Genomic DNA, 17,331 nt, shown 5'->3' on the forward strand with positions numbered 1-17,331 from the left:
TCTCTGCTTCATCCCCCACCCCCCTCTACCCACTAACTCACTCGCTGCCCAAGAGATTGCCAATTACTTCAAAGACAAGATTGATGCATTTCGTGAGGACACCTCCACCGTCCGTACATCTTCACCACCCAACATAACTTGCCTAACGGCACTTTCAATACTCTCCTCTTTTGAATTGGCTACTATTGAAGAGGTTACAAAACTTTTCTCAGATGCCCATCTAACCAATCGTCCCTTGAACCCTGTTCCCTCACAACTACTACGGCCACCCTCTTCTTTTATACTATGCTCCCTCACTCACATCTTCAATCTCTCCCTCTCTAGTGGTACCTTCCCCTCCCCTCTAAAACATGCACAGATCACTCCAATACTTAAAAAGCCCTCACTGGACCCCACCAACCTGAACAACTTAAGGCCCATCTCATTGCTCCCATTCACCTCTAAACTTCTAGAACGCCTAGTCTACAACCGTCTTGGCTCCTACCTCAGTGAAAATAACCTTCTTGACCCCTTACAGTCTGGCTTTCGCTCGCAGCACTCCACGGAAACTGCCTTACTAAAAATCACTAAAGATGAACTAACTGCTAAATGCAACAGCCAGTACTCCATACTCCTTCTACTTGATCTCTCTGCAGCCTTTGATACTGTTGACCATCCGCTCCTTCTCAATAAACTCCATTCCCTTGGCCTCCAAGATTCTGCTCTATCCTGGTTCTCTGCCTATCTATCACAGCGCTCCTTCAGTGTTACCTACAACTCTGTCTCCTCCTCTCCATTGCCCCTTTCTGTGGGGGTCCTCCAAGGCTCTGTTCTTGGACCACTTCTCTTCTCTATCTACACCTCCTCACTTGGTCACTTGATAACCTCCCACGGCTTTCAATACCACCTATACGCCGAAGACACCCAAAACTATCTGTCTACTCCTCACCTCACTCCTTCAGTCTCCTCTCGCATTACTAACTGACATCTCAGCATCGATGTCGCACCACTTCCTTAAACTAAATCTCTCTAAAACTGAATTACTAATATTGCCCCCTGCCCGTGCCCCCCTCCATGACTTTTCCATCAAAATCAACAATGCAAACATCAGTCCCTCCCCTCACGCCAGGGTACTCGGTGTAATCCTAGACTCTGACTTGTCATTTCCGCCTCAAGTCCAATTGTTGTCAAAAGTTTGTAGAATTCACCTCCGTAACATCTCTAAAATTCGCCCCTTTCTAAAAATTGAAGCCACCAAACTCCTCATTCACTCCCTTGTTATCTCTCGCCTTGACTATTGCAACTCCCTTCTTATTGGCCTGCCTCTCTATAGGCTATCCCCTCTTCAGTCTATCATGAATTCTGCTGCCAGACTTGTCCACCTTACCAACCGCTCAGTATCTGCCAAACCTCTCCTCCAATCCCTACACTGGCTCCCTATCGCCCAGCGAATTAAATTCAAAATACTAACCACAACCTACAAAGCCATCCACAACTCTGCCCCAAGCTACATCACCAATCTTGTCTCCAAACATATCCCAACCGTCCTCTCCGCTCTTCTCAAGACCTCCTACTGTCAAGCTCTCTTGTCTCCTCCTCCCATGCTTGAGCCTCTCCCATCCTCTGGAACTCACTACCTCAACCTGTCCGGCTATCCCCTACTCTTGCTACCTTCAGGCGATCCCTGAAAACTCACCTCTTCAGGGAAGGCTATCACCTCTCCAACTAATCTTTTACCACTTCCATCAGCTCATTCCCCACAGTTACAACCTTTTGTACCACCTGCCCCACTCTATTAGATTGTAAGCTCTTATATTGTAATATAATAATAATGCAGGGTCCTGGGTTTAATAACACTTAAAATATTTCATGTTTTCAGTGGAAGCACCTTTTCTTTAGCTCCTTTGGCCTCAATAATGTTCTGGAAATGTTATAGATGGGCAACTCCTATCCTCATTGATTAGTGGTTCCAAATTAATAACTCATTGAGTATAGAATAGGCACAAAAAGATACACTCGGCATCTTTCCAATACACTGTTCTGTTTATTTGGCGCAATTGTTGTCATGTTCTAGTGAGCTTATCTCCCCCCCCCCTACAGTTAGAACATGGTGAGGGAACACACTTAACCACTTGACCGGCCCCTAGTGTTTAACTCCTTCCCTGACAGTGACATTTACACAGTAATCGGTGCATTTTTATAGCACTGATCGCTGTATAAATGCCAATGGTCCCAAAATTAATGTCAAAAGAGTCTGATCTGTCCGCCGCAATGTCTGTCAAGATAAAAATTGCAGATTGCCGCCATTACAAAAAAAAAAAAAAGTTAATAAAAATGCCATAAACCTATCCCCTATTTTGTAGACGCAATACCTTTTGCTAAAACCAATCAATATATGCTGATTGCTTTTTTTTTTTTTTACCAAAAATATGTAGAATAACTATCGCCTAAACCAACGCAGAAATTTTGTTTTTATATATTTTTAGGGAGATATTTGTTATAGCCGAAAAGTAAAAAATATTGCTTTTTTTTTTTTAAATTGTTGGTCTTTTTTTGTTTATAGCGCAAAAAATAAAAACCTGCAGAGGTAATCAAATACCACCCAAAGAAAGCTCTATTTGTGATTTTAAAAAAAAGGACATCAATTTTGTTTGGGTACAAAGTCGCACGACCGCGCATTTGTCAATTAAAGTAAAAGGGCTTGATCAGGAAGGGGGTAAATCCTTCCAGGGCTGAAGTGGTTAAAGGGAACGTTTTTTGTAAATATTTACTTTATTATCGGGAATACGTTTTTTACTCCGCTTTTTTTTTGTCAATCACTGCTTTTCGCCTTTGACTTCGTGTTTGAACAATGTTTGAATGGAAAAGGCCGCATTTGACAAAAACCATTCCTTTTAGCTTAGGGATCTCCAAACCTCTCCAAACTATGGCCCTCCAGCTGTTGCGGAACTACACGTCCCATAAGGCATTGTAGTACTCTGACATTCATAGACATGACTAGACCTGATGGGAATTGTAGTTCCTGAACAACTGGAGGGCTGTAGTTTGAAGCTTATAAACTGTATACTTGCAATTGACTTCATTCCCAGTGATGAGTTCAGTTGCTGTGCAGCAGAACTGGTAAACAGGTGAGATTGTACTGTTTTTTTTTTGTTTTTTTTTTTTTTTAATTGGTTTGTTTTTATCCAGGGATTCGGTTACATTATAGGTACAAAGAATGCATAGCAGCCACGAGTAGTGTGTGGTAAGACGGCTATCTGTAATTCTCCATCACCTGGCAACAAATGCTGCACAGCAAACATTCTGCTTGTTGTATGGCTTACTCACCTCTGTCACATGGCTGGATACAGTCCCTTGTGCTCATCGCTACCTCTGGGTTTATTTTACTATGAACTTTGTACACACCATGGTGTTTATATTGCACTGCAGAACTAGAAACCAGACCACATAGTTAAATTTCTAGGATGCAACTGATGTGGGGTCCATTTAGTTTCACCCAAGCAATGGGATTAGTCATAGGGAAAACGTGTTGGGGAGTGGTGATTTTGGCTGGGTAATCATGATTTTAAACATTGTTCTTGGGGTAGGACAGGGCTCGACAAATCCCGGTCGCCATGGTGACTAGAAATAGTGTCCTGGCGACTTGGCTTGGAAGGTGGGCATTGTGAGCTGGCGCCATCTGGTGGTGAGCCGTTGGTATTACAAGTTAAGCATTACAAGTTAAACAGCAATTCTAATGTCATTTTTCACTATTTTTCAATGCCATATTCTTCGCTCTAATTAGAACCCCCACACATTATATATATTTTTTATCCTAACACCCTAGAGAATAAAATGGCGATTGTTGCAATACTTTCTGTCACGCCGTATTTGCGCAGCGGTCTTACAAGCGCACTTTTTTGGGAAAAAATTACACTTTTTTAAATTAAAAAATAAGACAACGGTAAAGTTATCCCCATTTTTTTTTTAAATATTATGAAAGATAATGTTACGCCGAGTAACGCCGACAAACTTTTACCCTTTAAAATCTTCATAGGCAACGTTTAAAAAAATCTACAGGTTGCATGTTTTGAGTTACAGAGGAGGGCTCTACCAATCGCGGCGATACCTCACATGTGTGGTTTGAACACCGTTTACATATGCGGGCGCTGCTCACGTATGTGTTCGCTTCTGCGCGCAAGCTCATCGGGACGGGGTGCATTTTCTGGCTCCTAACTTTTTTAGCTGGCTCCTAGATTCCAAGCAAATTTGTCAACCCTGGGGTAGGAGAAAGTTGTAGATAAACTCATAGTAGAGGGCCAGGGCGAAAGCAGGAGAGCCTTTATAGGGCATTGGGGTTTTAGGATCACGGTGGGGGAAAAAAAAAAAACTTGTCCAACTTGCATTGATGAGCTTGCAGATTACTATATGGGAACAGCATGACACAACCTATTTGCAACACTCATGGAAAATACACGTTGTGTAATAAAATTTTCCTTGCATGAAGGGCCAGTATCCTGGATCTTTTTAACAGAATCTTCAGTACCATTGGAACCAATAACTCGCTGTCTTACGGGTGCCTCTGCTAATGCCTTTATCCATAATGTGTTTTTTTTTTTGCAACTTTGTTTCTTTTGATTTTTGAATATGTAGTTTCGGAAACCCATGCAAGAAAAAGGAAAACATAAATACTATGTACATCATGTACCTGGGGAAATTTGGATTCAGAATCCAGTGCTGTAAGTTCATAATGGTGGTCATTAATGTTTTTCTCTCAATGTGGCAAAAAAAAAAGTTTCCATTTTAGGCCTGGTTCACACTGGTGTGACATTCGCTCCGACTTTGGAAGCTTGTGTCGCATGACGTGTACGAATCAATAGTTCCCTAGGAGAGCCGTCTTAACTGGTCCGACTTTGAAAAAGGTTCCTGCACTACTTAGGTCTGTTTTTAGCTCATTAAAGTCGGATCCTCGTCCTAACCATCCGACTTGTGACATCCGACATGGTGCTTACAGCAGCAGGAAATGGAATTTTATGTTGCACTGTGATTGTTTTGATTGGTCAAAGGACAATTCGTGGGAGCAAAATCGTATCCAGTTCATTCAAGTCTGATGGTAGTAGGACCGACCTAAGACTGATGTCACAGGGCAAAGTCAGATCAACAGTCGTACAACAGTCGTGTCGTACCAATGTGAACCGGGCTTAGTTGATGTAAGCTTTTATATTAGCCCGGGTTCACATTGACATGACAGGACTGTTGTATGACTGTCCTCCTACTTTGCCCTGCTACATCTGTCCTACATCGCTCCTACTTCCTTCCGACTTGAATGAACAAGATAAGATTTTGCTCGGTCAAGGTCCACTTAGTGCAACTATTGGTGCATAATAAGAACATTAACTAAAAAAAAGGAAAAAACACAAAACAATAACATAGATTTTGTAAAAAATATGGCGAACATGAGATTTAGTTAGGTTTGTCTGATCTATTAGTTGAAAAGAATAAAAAAAAAAAATGAGAAAAAATGAAAAAAGGACCTCCCAGTATCATGAAGGATTATGATAGGTTGGATTCAGGCATGCATATCACCATTAAAGAGGCTGTGAAGGTTTAAATACTTAAAAAATAAAAAAATAACAAACATGTCATACTTCAACTGTGCAGCTCGTTTTGCACAGAGTGGCACCAATCCTGGTCTTCTGGGGTCCCTCGGAGGCTGTCTCGGCTCCTCCCCGCAAGAGCTAACCCCCTTCATGGGACGCCCTCTCCCAAGGGGGTTAGATTGCGGGCGCGCTTCCATGATACAGCCGGCGGCTATAGTCACTGACTGTATCACTCGACCCCGCCCCCATGCGCGCCGCGTCATTGATTAATTGACTGCAGCGGGAGCCAATGGATGCGCTGCTATCAATCTCCAATGAAGAGCCGAGAACAGCCTGAAGACAGGGGCGAGTAGCCAGCGCGTTCACGACGCGGGACTTTCGAGGGCTCAGGTAAGTAAACCTGGGGACTTGTAAGCATCGGATGTTTTTTCACCTTAATGCATAGGATTCATTAAGGTGAAAAAAACTGGAAGCTTTACAGAAATCCGTACAAAAAAAGTCGCACAAAAATCGAAAGTACAAACATGCATGCTCAGAATCGTGGAACGACTGGGAAGAGTTCGGTCTTGTAAACTACTGTTCGTAATCTAGAATTAACATTTGTGACGCGGCATTTGATGAAATGTCAAAATTCTCATCTTTTTTAATGGGATAATAAAGAAGCTGCTTTGCTTGTAGTTATGCTAAACGTATTTTTAAAGGCATTTTGTTTTGTACCATCTTAAAATCGCGAATCAACGTTCACCAAACTTCTACTAACACAAAATTAACAGAAGGGTGGCGCTTGAGAAATTAACTTCCACTTTATACTCTTAGTACGTCACTATGTTTGTGTTTTGTCAAATGACTATTTGCGGATGGTTGGTATGCTAGACAAAATCCTGCACACGCCCTTTTAACAAAATTCAGACGTTCGGTCGCCCAACAATCAAACCGTGTGTATGAGGCTTTAGGCCTCGTACCCACAATACAAAAATAAGGAAAATTCGTAAGACGAGCTGTCTGCAGATTTTTGGATCATTGGTACGGTGCTTTTCGACAGCCGATTTCACCTTTTCGTCAGACAAAAGCTGGATGTGCAGACTATAAAAGTTTTGTCGGATGTGAACTCAATGTCTGATTTTCGGATGGTCATTACAGAAATCATCACACAAAAATCGAAAGAACAAACGCACATGATCGGAATCAAGGAACGACTGGGAGGAGTTTGGTCTTGTAAACTACTGTTTGTAATCTAGAATTCACATTTGCGGCAATTTGATGAAATGACGAAATGCAGCGCACGTTCTCATCTTCTTTAATGGGATAATAATACGCCAAACTTATTTTAAAAGGCATTTGTTTGTAGTGATATACATAGTAATAAAAATAATAATATTATAGTGGGGAAATTACCACAACCATTATCCCTGAGTTTTTAAGATCAACGATACAACTATGTTGGTGTCCCTTGTTAATATGAAGAAAAACACAGTGGGCCAGATTCACATACAAATACGTTACGCTGCGGCGGCGTAAAGTATCCCATTTACGTTACACCACCGCAAGTTTACAGCGTAAGTGCCTGATTCACAAAGCACTTACCTGTAAACTTGCGGCGGCGTATCGTAAATCCACTCGGCGCAAGCCCGCCTAATTCAAATGGGCCGGGCACCATTTAAATTAGGCGCATTCCCGCGCCGATCGTACTGCGCATGCTCCGTCCGTAAAATTACCCGACATGCATTGCGCTAAATGATGTCGCAAGGACGTCATTGGTTTTGACGTTAACGTAATTGGCGTCCAGCGCCATTCACGGACGACTTGCGCAAACGATGTGAAATTTTAAATTTCGACGCGGAACGACGGCCATACTTAACATTGGTTACACCACCTAGAGGGCATGCTTAGTTTTACGCGACGCATCTCTACGGAAACGACGTAAATTTAGATCGACGGGCAAAGCGGACGTTCGTGAATCGGCGTAACTAGTCATTTGCATATTCTACGCCGACCGCAATGAAATCGCCACCTAGCGGCCGGTATCAGGAGATACGCCGTCGTATCTCTTTTGTGAATCTGGCCCTATAACTTTTGCACAAACCAATACATATAAGCTTATTGCATTTTTTTTCTTTTTTTTTTTTTTACCAAAAATATATAGAATAATACATAAAACATTTTTTTTTAAAATTGGAATATTTATTACATAGCAAAAATATTGTGTGTGTTTGTGTGTTTTATAAAAAAAAAAGAATTAAATTAAACCCGCAGAGGTGATCAAAAGAAAGCTCTATTTGTGGGGGAAAAAATAAGAATGTAATTTGGGTACAGTGTAGCATGAGCGTGCAATTGTCATTGAAAATATGACCGCTGGAAACTGAAAATTTGGTCTGGGCAGGAAGGGGGTAAAATGCCCTGTATTGAAGTGGTTAAATGTCAGCAGCTGCTGTATATGCAGCTGCTGGCTTTTAATTTTTGCAGTGGTGGACAGACCTCCTTTTTTAAGTCTGGCCGTATACTACCTATTACTCAGCAGTGTTCAAATTGTAAATGATGGAGTAATGTAGAAGGTGTAGCGTAGGCCAACATTGTGCATGAGGATAATACAAGAGACACTCAAGCTTTTGCCATGATGAGCACACCATGCCTTGTACAAACCAGAAGCAATCTGACTATGTGGGTTATAATTCATTTTTCAGCTGTGAAACCAACATATACTGTGGTCTCCCTGTTTATTGGTGGGGACCCTGTTGAGATCTGTGTATTCTAGTTTTAATTTGTTTCTTTTTTTTAAATTTGTTTCTTTAACCACTTTACAACCGCCCTATAGTGGAAGTACGTCTACAGGGCGGTTGCTTAACTCTGGGAGGCCGTTAATTAGCGTCCCCCCAGAGAATCATTCCCGCGCGCGCCCTGGTGCGCGCACATGGGAACATCCGTGCGCGCCGGGTCCACGGGACCCGTAGCAACACGGATCTCGGTAAACGGCCAATGACAGCGGCCGTTTACCACGTAATCACTCCGTCCAATGACGGAGCAATCACAAATGTAAACAGACAGACAGCAGGGTCATTTCAAGTTCATCACTCTCCTCTCACCGATCCAGCGTGAGAGGAGAGTGATTTGTGACCCAAACAGTGTTTTTTTTTTTTTTGTTTTTTTTTTTTCTATTGAGCAGTGCCACCAAACCAACACCTGTGCCCACCAGTGCCACACCTGCGCCCACCAGTGCTTATCTGCCCTGCCTGTGCCCACCAGTGCTGCCTGTGCGCTAATCAGTGCCACCAGTGCCACCTGTGTGCTAATCGGTGCCATCAAAATTCTTTTTTTTTACAAAATTTACATTCTTTTTCCATTTATAGCGAAAAAATTTAAAAACGCAGAGGTGAACAAATGCCACCAAAAGAAAGCTCTATTTGTGTGGGAAAAAAAGGACGAAATTTTCATATGGATACAGTGTTGTATGACTGAGTTATTGTCATTCAAAATGTGAGAGCACCGAAAGCTGAAAATTGGTCTGGTTATTAAGGGTGTTTAAGTGCCCAGTGGTCAAGTGGTTAAAACACGAGTCCTAACCCGTACCACACGTTCTAACTTTAAATGAGGTATTTATTTGTAAGCTTATTGAGATTCTGCATCTCTTTTTATTTTGACAATCTCAACCAATAGAAGGATAGAGGTGTTCTCTGCATTTTCTTCTCGTGAGCTGCCTGTGTATGAATAGATTTCTGCAAACAAGCAATTGACTTCTCTGCACCAGAGCTGTGGGTGCCGCTTCTGTGCAGTCATTTGTCGCCACTCTCTTCCAGATTGCAGCATAAATCCCGGAGCCCATCGCACACTCCAGATCACACCGCGGCAGTCACGGATTTCTTATACAGGTGAGTAGGTACCCTGCCAATTTATGTATATGTTTCCATTTCTGCTCCCTCTGCTATTTCACTTTAACAATAGATGCCAAGGTGCGGATGGGTGTGTAGAACTGGTACCTAGTGGTTCCTGGACAAACCTGCAGAAGCTTTTGTTGCCCCCATTTTGCCCAAACATTGGGCAGCTCTGATTATACAATGCTCTGGCATTTTGTGTCAGTATTGGAGTGTCACCACTCTTGTGTTCCTCCTACATTACTATTGGCCAGTCTGTTTGGTCGGCCTTGCTGGCCATTAGGAATGTATGGGCGGCAGGAGGGGAGTAGGTATGCTTCAGCTATTCCTTTCGCAATTGGGTATCTCATTGCTACTGCTTATAATGTTGGGCTCACTCTTTCTCTAAGGCTGCATTCACACCTAGGCGATTTGTGGTGGTTTTCCCCGCGATTTGCCACGACAAAATGCGGCGTTTTTCCCCGCGGTTTTGTACAGGTCATTGGCATCAATGTAAAACGCCTGATTTGCGCGTCAAAAAAGGATCCGGGACTTGTTTGAAATTCAGGCGTTCGGCGTTCTTTCAGCGTTTTGCGTTGGAGATGTGAACCATCTCCATAGAGAATAATGTTATTTTTCCCCTCTAGCGTCTTTGAGCGTCACGCTTCAGGGACAAAACGCTCAGGTGTGAATGCAGCCTAAATTGAAAGTGCCTAAAACATGTTTCCTTCTGAAGATGGTAAATTCTTTCTTCTTCCTACACTCCCATGTTACTAGTTTGCTCTATATTGAAAAGAAGCAGCTGACTCTGAAGACTTTTCAGAAAATAAGTGATTTCCTGGTTCTCCTATATGTGGTTCCTCCTAGGGATCGGCCAATATAGTTTTTTTGCTGCCGATACGATACCGATATTTCAGCCACCTCTCAGGCTGATATTATGTACCTTTTTAAAAAAAAAAAAAAAAAAAAAGTTACTTTTTTTTATCACTGTTATTTCTGTCACAAGGAATGTGAACATCCCCTGTGACGGTAATAGACAGTGACAGGTACTCTTTATGCACTTGAAAGTATTCGAAACATCAGGATCAGCATTTTTGAATATTTTGTATATATTTTTTTAAACTGGTGCCTGTAACCACTTGCCGACCTGCCGCCATCATTATACTGCGGAAGGTTGGCATGATCCCGCTAGCTGTACGCGCCTGCTGCACTGCAGGGGGTGCCGATGCGCGTGACCGGCGGGCACGGGAGCCAGAACAGGGATGTGTGTGTGTGTGTGTGTGTGTGTGTAACAAAAAATACAGCGCTCAAGGATGGAGTACGAATCACTTTATAGTCTTGAAGTAATGAAAAATATACATGAACTGAAAAAATAAAATAAAAACTGCGCAATGGGCAGAAAGTTAAACAAGCGAATCTGATTGTAAAATCCCCAAACACTTGAACAGAAGCCGTATGGTGATAGTGGGATAGCAGCCTGAAATCACTGCTGGGAGAATGTGATAAAAAGCTTCCAACCAAAGTACACTCTGTAGTATGTGAAGGTGGTACAGCCGTTTATATGCCTCTAAGCAGGGAGATGAAAAGCACACAGCGGGGAGGCAGCATCCACGCTGGGAGTAAACATAAATGTTATTCACCTGCCGAGGGAAATAAGACTGTAAATCTGATCCAACAGGGAGGCCGATGGGAGCGAGATCACTCCTCGCAACGAAGGATGTAGGGCAGTGGGGGAGATCCTGGATGGGAACCACCGTGCCAGTGCGAGGACGCCGCCGCGTCAATCAGAGGCGAGGAGGGAGGGGTGGAATCACCGCTGCGTCACATGAAGGGGAAGGGAATGAAGTCCGGACTCTGTCCCTCAAGGATCATGTGACTCCAGGGGCCAATCAGTGGAAAAGATAGACGAGCAGTATAATCAACGTGCTAGCGTCGCTGAGGGAATTCCCAGACTGTCAATATCTCAGCATTGGCTTCTTGTAAACAAGTGGGGGCATAAAACGTGACTGACATGTTTCGCGTGCCAGACGCTTTGACAAAGCGTCTGGCACGCGAAACATGTCAGTCACGGCTCACCCCCATCTCGTTTTATGCCCCCACTTGTTTACAAGAAGCCAATGCTGAGATATTGACAGTCTGGGAATTCCCTCAGCGACGCTAGCACGTTGATTATACTGCTCGTCTATCTTTTCCACTGATTGGCCCCTGGAGTCACATGATCCTTGAGGGACAGAGTCCGGACTTCATTCCCTTCCCCTTCATGTGACGCAGCGGTGATTCCACCCCTCCCTCCTCGCCTCTGATTGACGCGGCGGCGTCCTCGCACTGGCACGGTGGTTCCCATCCAGGATCTCCCCCACTGCCCTACATCCTTCGTTGCGAGGAGTGATCTCGCTCCCATCGGCCTCCCTGTTGGATCAGATTTACAGTCTTATTTCCCTCGGCAGGTGAATAACATTTATGTTTACTCCCAGCGTGGATGCCGCCTCCCCGCTGTGTGCTTTTCATCTCCCTGCTTAGAGGCATATAAACGGCTGTACCACCTTCACATACTACAGAGTGTACTTTGGTTGGAAGCTTTTTATCACATTCTCCCAGCAGTGATTTCAGGCTGCTATCCCACTATCACCATACGGCTTCTGTTCAAGTGTTTGGGGATTTTACAATCAGATTCGCTTGTTTAACTTTCTGCCCATTGCGCAGTTTTTATTTAATTTTTTCAGTTCATGTATATTTTTCATTACTTCAAGACTATAAAGTGATTCGTACTCCATCCTTGAGCGCTGTATTTTTTGTTTCAGTTCGTTGCCCATGTTCTCAGGTGATTGACAGCTGCACGGGAAGGTTTTTGTATCTTTTTTACTACACTGAATACTGTGTTTTATTGTCCTTATGGTGTAGCGCTAGTAGTGGGAATTTTTTTCTTGTATCGTGTGTGTGTGTGTGTGTGTGTGTGTAAACACACACATCCCAGTTCTGTGAGGAGAGAGATCGTGAGTTCCTAATAGCTAGGAACCACGACCCATCTTTGGTGTAAGTGGAAGGAATTGTGCCCCATCGTTGGCATCATTGGGAGAGTTTGTGCCCCTTCATTGGTGTCGGGGGGGGGGGGGAATTATGCCCCACTGTTAATTATCAGTGGATGAAATAGTGCCCCAAGGGCCAGATAAAAGCAAGCAAAGGGCCACATCTGGCCCCCGGGCCGCAGTTTGGAGACCAATGGTCGAAAGCAGCGGCCTCCAAACTGCTGGCCGGGGGCCAGATGCAGCTTTTTGCTTGTTTATATTCAGGCCCTTGGGGCAATATTATCATCCACTGATACCAACAATGGGACATAATTCCTCCCGGTGACACCAATGAAGAGGCAGAATACCTCCCAATGACAACGGGACCCAATGATACTAACAAAGGGGCACAATTCCTCCCACTGACAACAAAGGTGAGGCATTGTTTATTCCCACTGCCATTGGGACATTTTCCACTGTCAATGGCCACAGTTCGACCTTAAAGGGGTTGTAAAGGTACAATTTTTTTTCCCCTAAATAGCTTATTTTACCTTAGTGCAGTCCTCTTTCACTTACCTCATCTTTCGATTTTGCTTTTAAAGCGGGGGTTCACCCTATCGACGAAAAAATTTTTTTATTTTTTTATTTTACCATAAAATCAGGCATTGTAGCGCGAGCTACAGTATGCCTGTCCCGAATTTTTTACCCCCGTACTCACCTTGTACGCGTAGATCGAAGATACCGGGGAATGGGCGTGCCTATGGAGACGGAGGATGATTGACGGCCGGCTCTGGCGCGTCACGCTTCTCCGGAAATAGCCGAAATAGGCTTGGTCTTCACGACGCGTGCGCATAGCCTGTGCGCAGGCGCCGTGAAGAGCCAAGACCTACTCCGGCTGTCTTCGGGGAGAGTGACGTGCCAGGGCCGGCCGTCAATCATCCTCCCTCTCCATAGGCACGCCCATTCCCCGCGGGAGCCGAAAAATACGATCTCCGATTACAAGGTGAGTCCGGGGTTAAAAAAAATCGGGACAGGCATACTGTAGCTCGCGCTACAATGCCTGTCTCGATGGTAAAATCGTGTCGGGGGGGGGGGGGGGGGTGAACTACCGCTTTTAAATGTCCTTATTTCTTCTGAGAAATCCTCACTTCCTGTTCTTCTATCTGTAACTACACACAGTAATAGGAGGCTTTCTCCCTGGTGTGGAGTGTGGTGCTCGCCCCCCTCCCTTGGACTACAGGAGAGTCAGGACCCCCACTAACACACAGCTCCTTTCTCTATATGCAACGTAGAGAGCGTCCTGACTCTCCTGTAGTCCAAGGGAGGGGGGTGAGCACCACACTCCACACCATGGAGAAAGCCTCCTATTACTGTGTGTAGTTAGACAGAAGAGCAGGAAGTGAGGATTTCTCAGAAGAAATAAGGACATCTAAAAGCAAAATGGAAGAACGAGGTAAGTGAAGGAGGACTGCACTAAGGTAAAGGAAGCTATTTTGGAAAAAACATTGTACTTTTACAATCCCTTTGTGGGGGGGTCGAACTGTGGCCAATGGCAGTGGGAATAAACAATGCCTCATCTTTGGTGTCAGTGGGAATAATTGTACCCCTCCGTTAGTATCATTGGGTCCCATTGTTAGTGCCATTGGGAGGAATTCTGCCTCTTCATTGGTGTCATCGGGAGGAATTATGTCCCATTGTTGGTATCGGTGGATGATAATATTGCCCCAAGGGCCTGAATATAAACAAGCAAAAAGCCGCATCTGGCCCCCGGCCAGCAGTAGTTTGGAGGCCGCTGCTTTAGACCATAATGCATGCACCACCAGGCAGTGCCACCAGATATGCATACAATTGGCAGGTTCAACTTTAAGGCTGCAATTCCAACTTGGTGAACAGCAATCATATTGAATATACTATTGTGAGCTTTTATTTTTTGCCTGATAGATACCAGCACAAGTGGGTGTTTTTTAGGTGGGAACACTTCTGGGTGACCACAGTGAGGTTGATTTATGAAAAGAATAGAACATTCATGCATCACTTTGCAAAGTAAATGATCACATTGCCTAATAAATGAGGCGAAGTGGAAGTTAAATTTCACCTTTTGCAAAGCATGCCCATTCCTTTGCAAATGAAAAAAACAAGATTTTCATGTACATTGGATTCTCGTACATTGGTAATTACGGTCAGCAAAGTTTTTTTAATTAATTAAAAAAAAAATTCACTAATCAAAGTGAATTTTCAGTATGCAAACTGAAATTATACCCAGTTTAATGAACAAGGTGAAGCTGTGTTGGCTTTCATCATTCAGTCACCTGCAAGCAAAAATCCATGTTTTAAATTTTTTTTGAAGTCTAGAGATTTTTCTAATCCTGATGATGAAGCTTCTGATCTTTCCATTCTCTGTCCAAAAAAAGACTGTTTTGGGGGAATTTTATTTTTCCATTGTCATCCGTTTCCATTCCATCCATTCTATTGTAATCCATATATGTTATCTCTAGTGATGTCTGGTGTCAGTGAGAGTAAACAGTGTCCCCATCATTGACTTTAGTGGATGGAATAGTGGCCTATTATAGGTATTCAGGTTAGAAATGGTGCCCCTTCATAGGTGTCTCTGGGAGGAATGGTGCCCAATAATTGGTGCTTGTGGGGCATAATGGTACCCCATCATAGGTGTCTGTGGGAGGAATGGTGCTCTCATTTGTGTCTGTGGGAAGATTGGTGGCGGCAGGAAGAAATGGTGCCCCATCATTGGTGTCTGTGAGAGGCATGGTACCCCATCATTGGTGTCTGCGAGAGGCATGGTACCCCATCATTGGAGTTTGTAGGAGGAATGGTGTCCCATCCTTGGTGTCTGTGAGAGGCATGGTACCCCATCATTGGAGTTTGTAGGAGGAATGGTGTCCCATCCTTGGTGTCTGTGAGAGGCATGGTACCCCATCATTGGAGTTTGTAGGAGGAATGGTGTCCCATCCTTGGTGTCTGTGAGAGGCATGGTACCCCATCATTGGAGTTTGTAGGAGGAATGGTGTCCCATGCTTGGTGTCTGTGGATGGGCAAAAGGGCCACATCCAGCTCACGGGGCACAGTTTGGAGACCACTGATTTACATGTATTCCCTCATCAACAACTTCACATCCAGAAAAAGATCACAGATCACAGAACACCCTGAATAGGCCCAGAAAAACGTGCTCTTTCTGGCATTGTCTGAATGCAAAGAGTTTGGCTGTAGAGTTCTGTCTGTAAAGCTGGCCATACTCTAGTAGATTTCCGAGCAAATGTTTGTGTGAAAATTCCCTGTACATTAGATGACTGTGCAAATGTAATGCAAATTTACTCCAAAGTTTAATTTGCTTTTAACATTTGATTTTGAAAGGAATGGACTTTCCCAAACGAATAGCACATTCATTAGTAAAGTGGTTGTAAAGTTGCAAGGTTTTTACCTTAATCCATTCTTTGCAAAACACAGGTTCCTTTAAATGTTCTTGTTACTGTGGTTAAAAATGAATGTCGGTTTGACCCCCACTAACCATTAGAATAAAATTTGAACAAAATTCTGCATGTGTATGGCCAGCTTAAGAGACGTCATCTTTTCTGGACTGGGCATTCCGCCTTAAAGGGGTAGTAAAGGATATTTTTTTTTTCTATAAATAACATACATTACTTGCCGCTTGTTTTGCACAGAGTGGCCCCGAACCCGGTCATCTGGGGTCCCTCAGCGGCTGTCTTGGCTCCTCCCCGCAAGAACTAACCCCCTTCATGGGAGCTCTCTCCCATGGGGGTTAGTTCTTTGGGGGCGCGCTCCTGTGATACAGCCGGCGACTATAGCCGCTCACTGTATCACTTGGCCCCGCATCATTGGATGTGATTGACAGCAGCGCGAGCCAATGGCTGCGCTGCTATCAATCCATCCATTCTAGCCATTCGATGAAGACGTCGGTGACGAGCGCAGCAGGTGAACGGGCTCAGGTAAGTAAAAAAGGGGGGGGGGTGTAACTGTCAGATGTTTTTTCACCTTAATGCATAGGATGCATTAGGGTGAAAAATCATGAACCTTTACAACCCCTTTAATGTAGTCTTAGATTAGTTGCAACGTGTGCAGGCTGGTGTTGTGTAGGGGCACGGTTGACCTTCTTTCTCATTTAAAAGCATCACAAAATGACACATCATTTGGGCCTGTGCCAGTGGCGGCTGATGCTGTATGTTTTTTTGTTTCTGGGGGGGAGAGGGCGGCGTCGAACAAGACCTCACATAACCATCCACCATCAACCCAGTCTGTCGGCCCCTCACACTGCAACCCGAGTTGCTCTGCGCCCGAGCCCACCCTTTTTTGAAGCCAATTACAACCTCGGGCTCTAATAGCGTGATTCTAAAAAAAAAAAAAAAAACATTACACTGCATGTAAGTTAGGGGCCGGTCGCATGAATTGGGGGGGGGGCAGTGCCCCTAATGGACGGGCCGCCACTGGCCTGCACACCGCTGCTTTAGTATGCATGTGTGTTCAGCTTAATGTGTGCCCTAAATTTTCTAAAAATATCTTTCCTTGAAAAGCTTGGGTATTTTTTCATTGCTTCTCAGAAAACAATAGCATTTGTGATAAAGCCCTTAAAATTGTGGATGGGTTGATAGGATGGGTAAGAAATGTGCGATTAAGTGTTTTCAGCAAATGTACACTTTTTATTAAACAAACATATATTAATTTATATATAGGGGGCTTTCTTGCCCTAAGATTTGTATTTCCATAATTCCTGAGATTTGCCTTTTTTTTTTTTTTTTTTTTTTTTTTTATTAGGAAAAAGGTTAAACTTGCCTTCTCTGTGTAACAATATTGCACACAAATAGCCAGATTCAGGTAGGACGCCGCATCTTTAAGGCGGTGTAGCGTATCGTATTTACGCTATGCCGCCTTAAGTCAGAGAGGCAAGTACTG

General features: G+C 43.9%; 1 protein-coding gene across 2 annotated transcripts in view; it reads left to right on the top strand.

Annotated features, from left to right (window-relative positions):
* LOC120945268 (biorientation of chromosomes in cell division protein 1-like) overlaps window positions 1–17,331 on the top strand; it is a 43,070-nt gene that overhangs the window by 18,339 nt on the left and 7,400 nt on the right. The window contains exon 4 of one of the 2 annotated variants that reach the window (XM_040359309.1): window positions 9,350–9,421. The exons of the other annotated variant lie outside the window; for it this stretch is intronic. The gene's annotated coding sequence lies outside the window, so the exon portion shown is untranslated. The remainder of the gene's footprint in view (window positions 1–9,349; window positions 9,422–17,331) is intronic. 2 annotated transcript variants of the gene reach the window in all.

This window comes from Rana temporaria, chromosome 7 (assembly GCF_905171775.1).
Source record: "Rana temporaria chromosome 7, aRanTem1.1, whole genome shotgun sequence".
Lineage (NCBI taxonomy): Eukaryota > Metazoa > Chordata > Amphibia > Anura > Ranidae > Rana > Rana temporaria.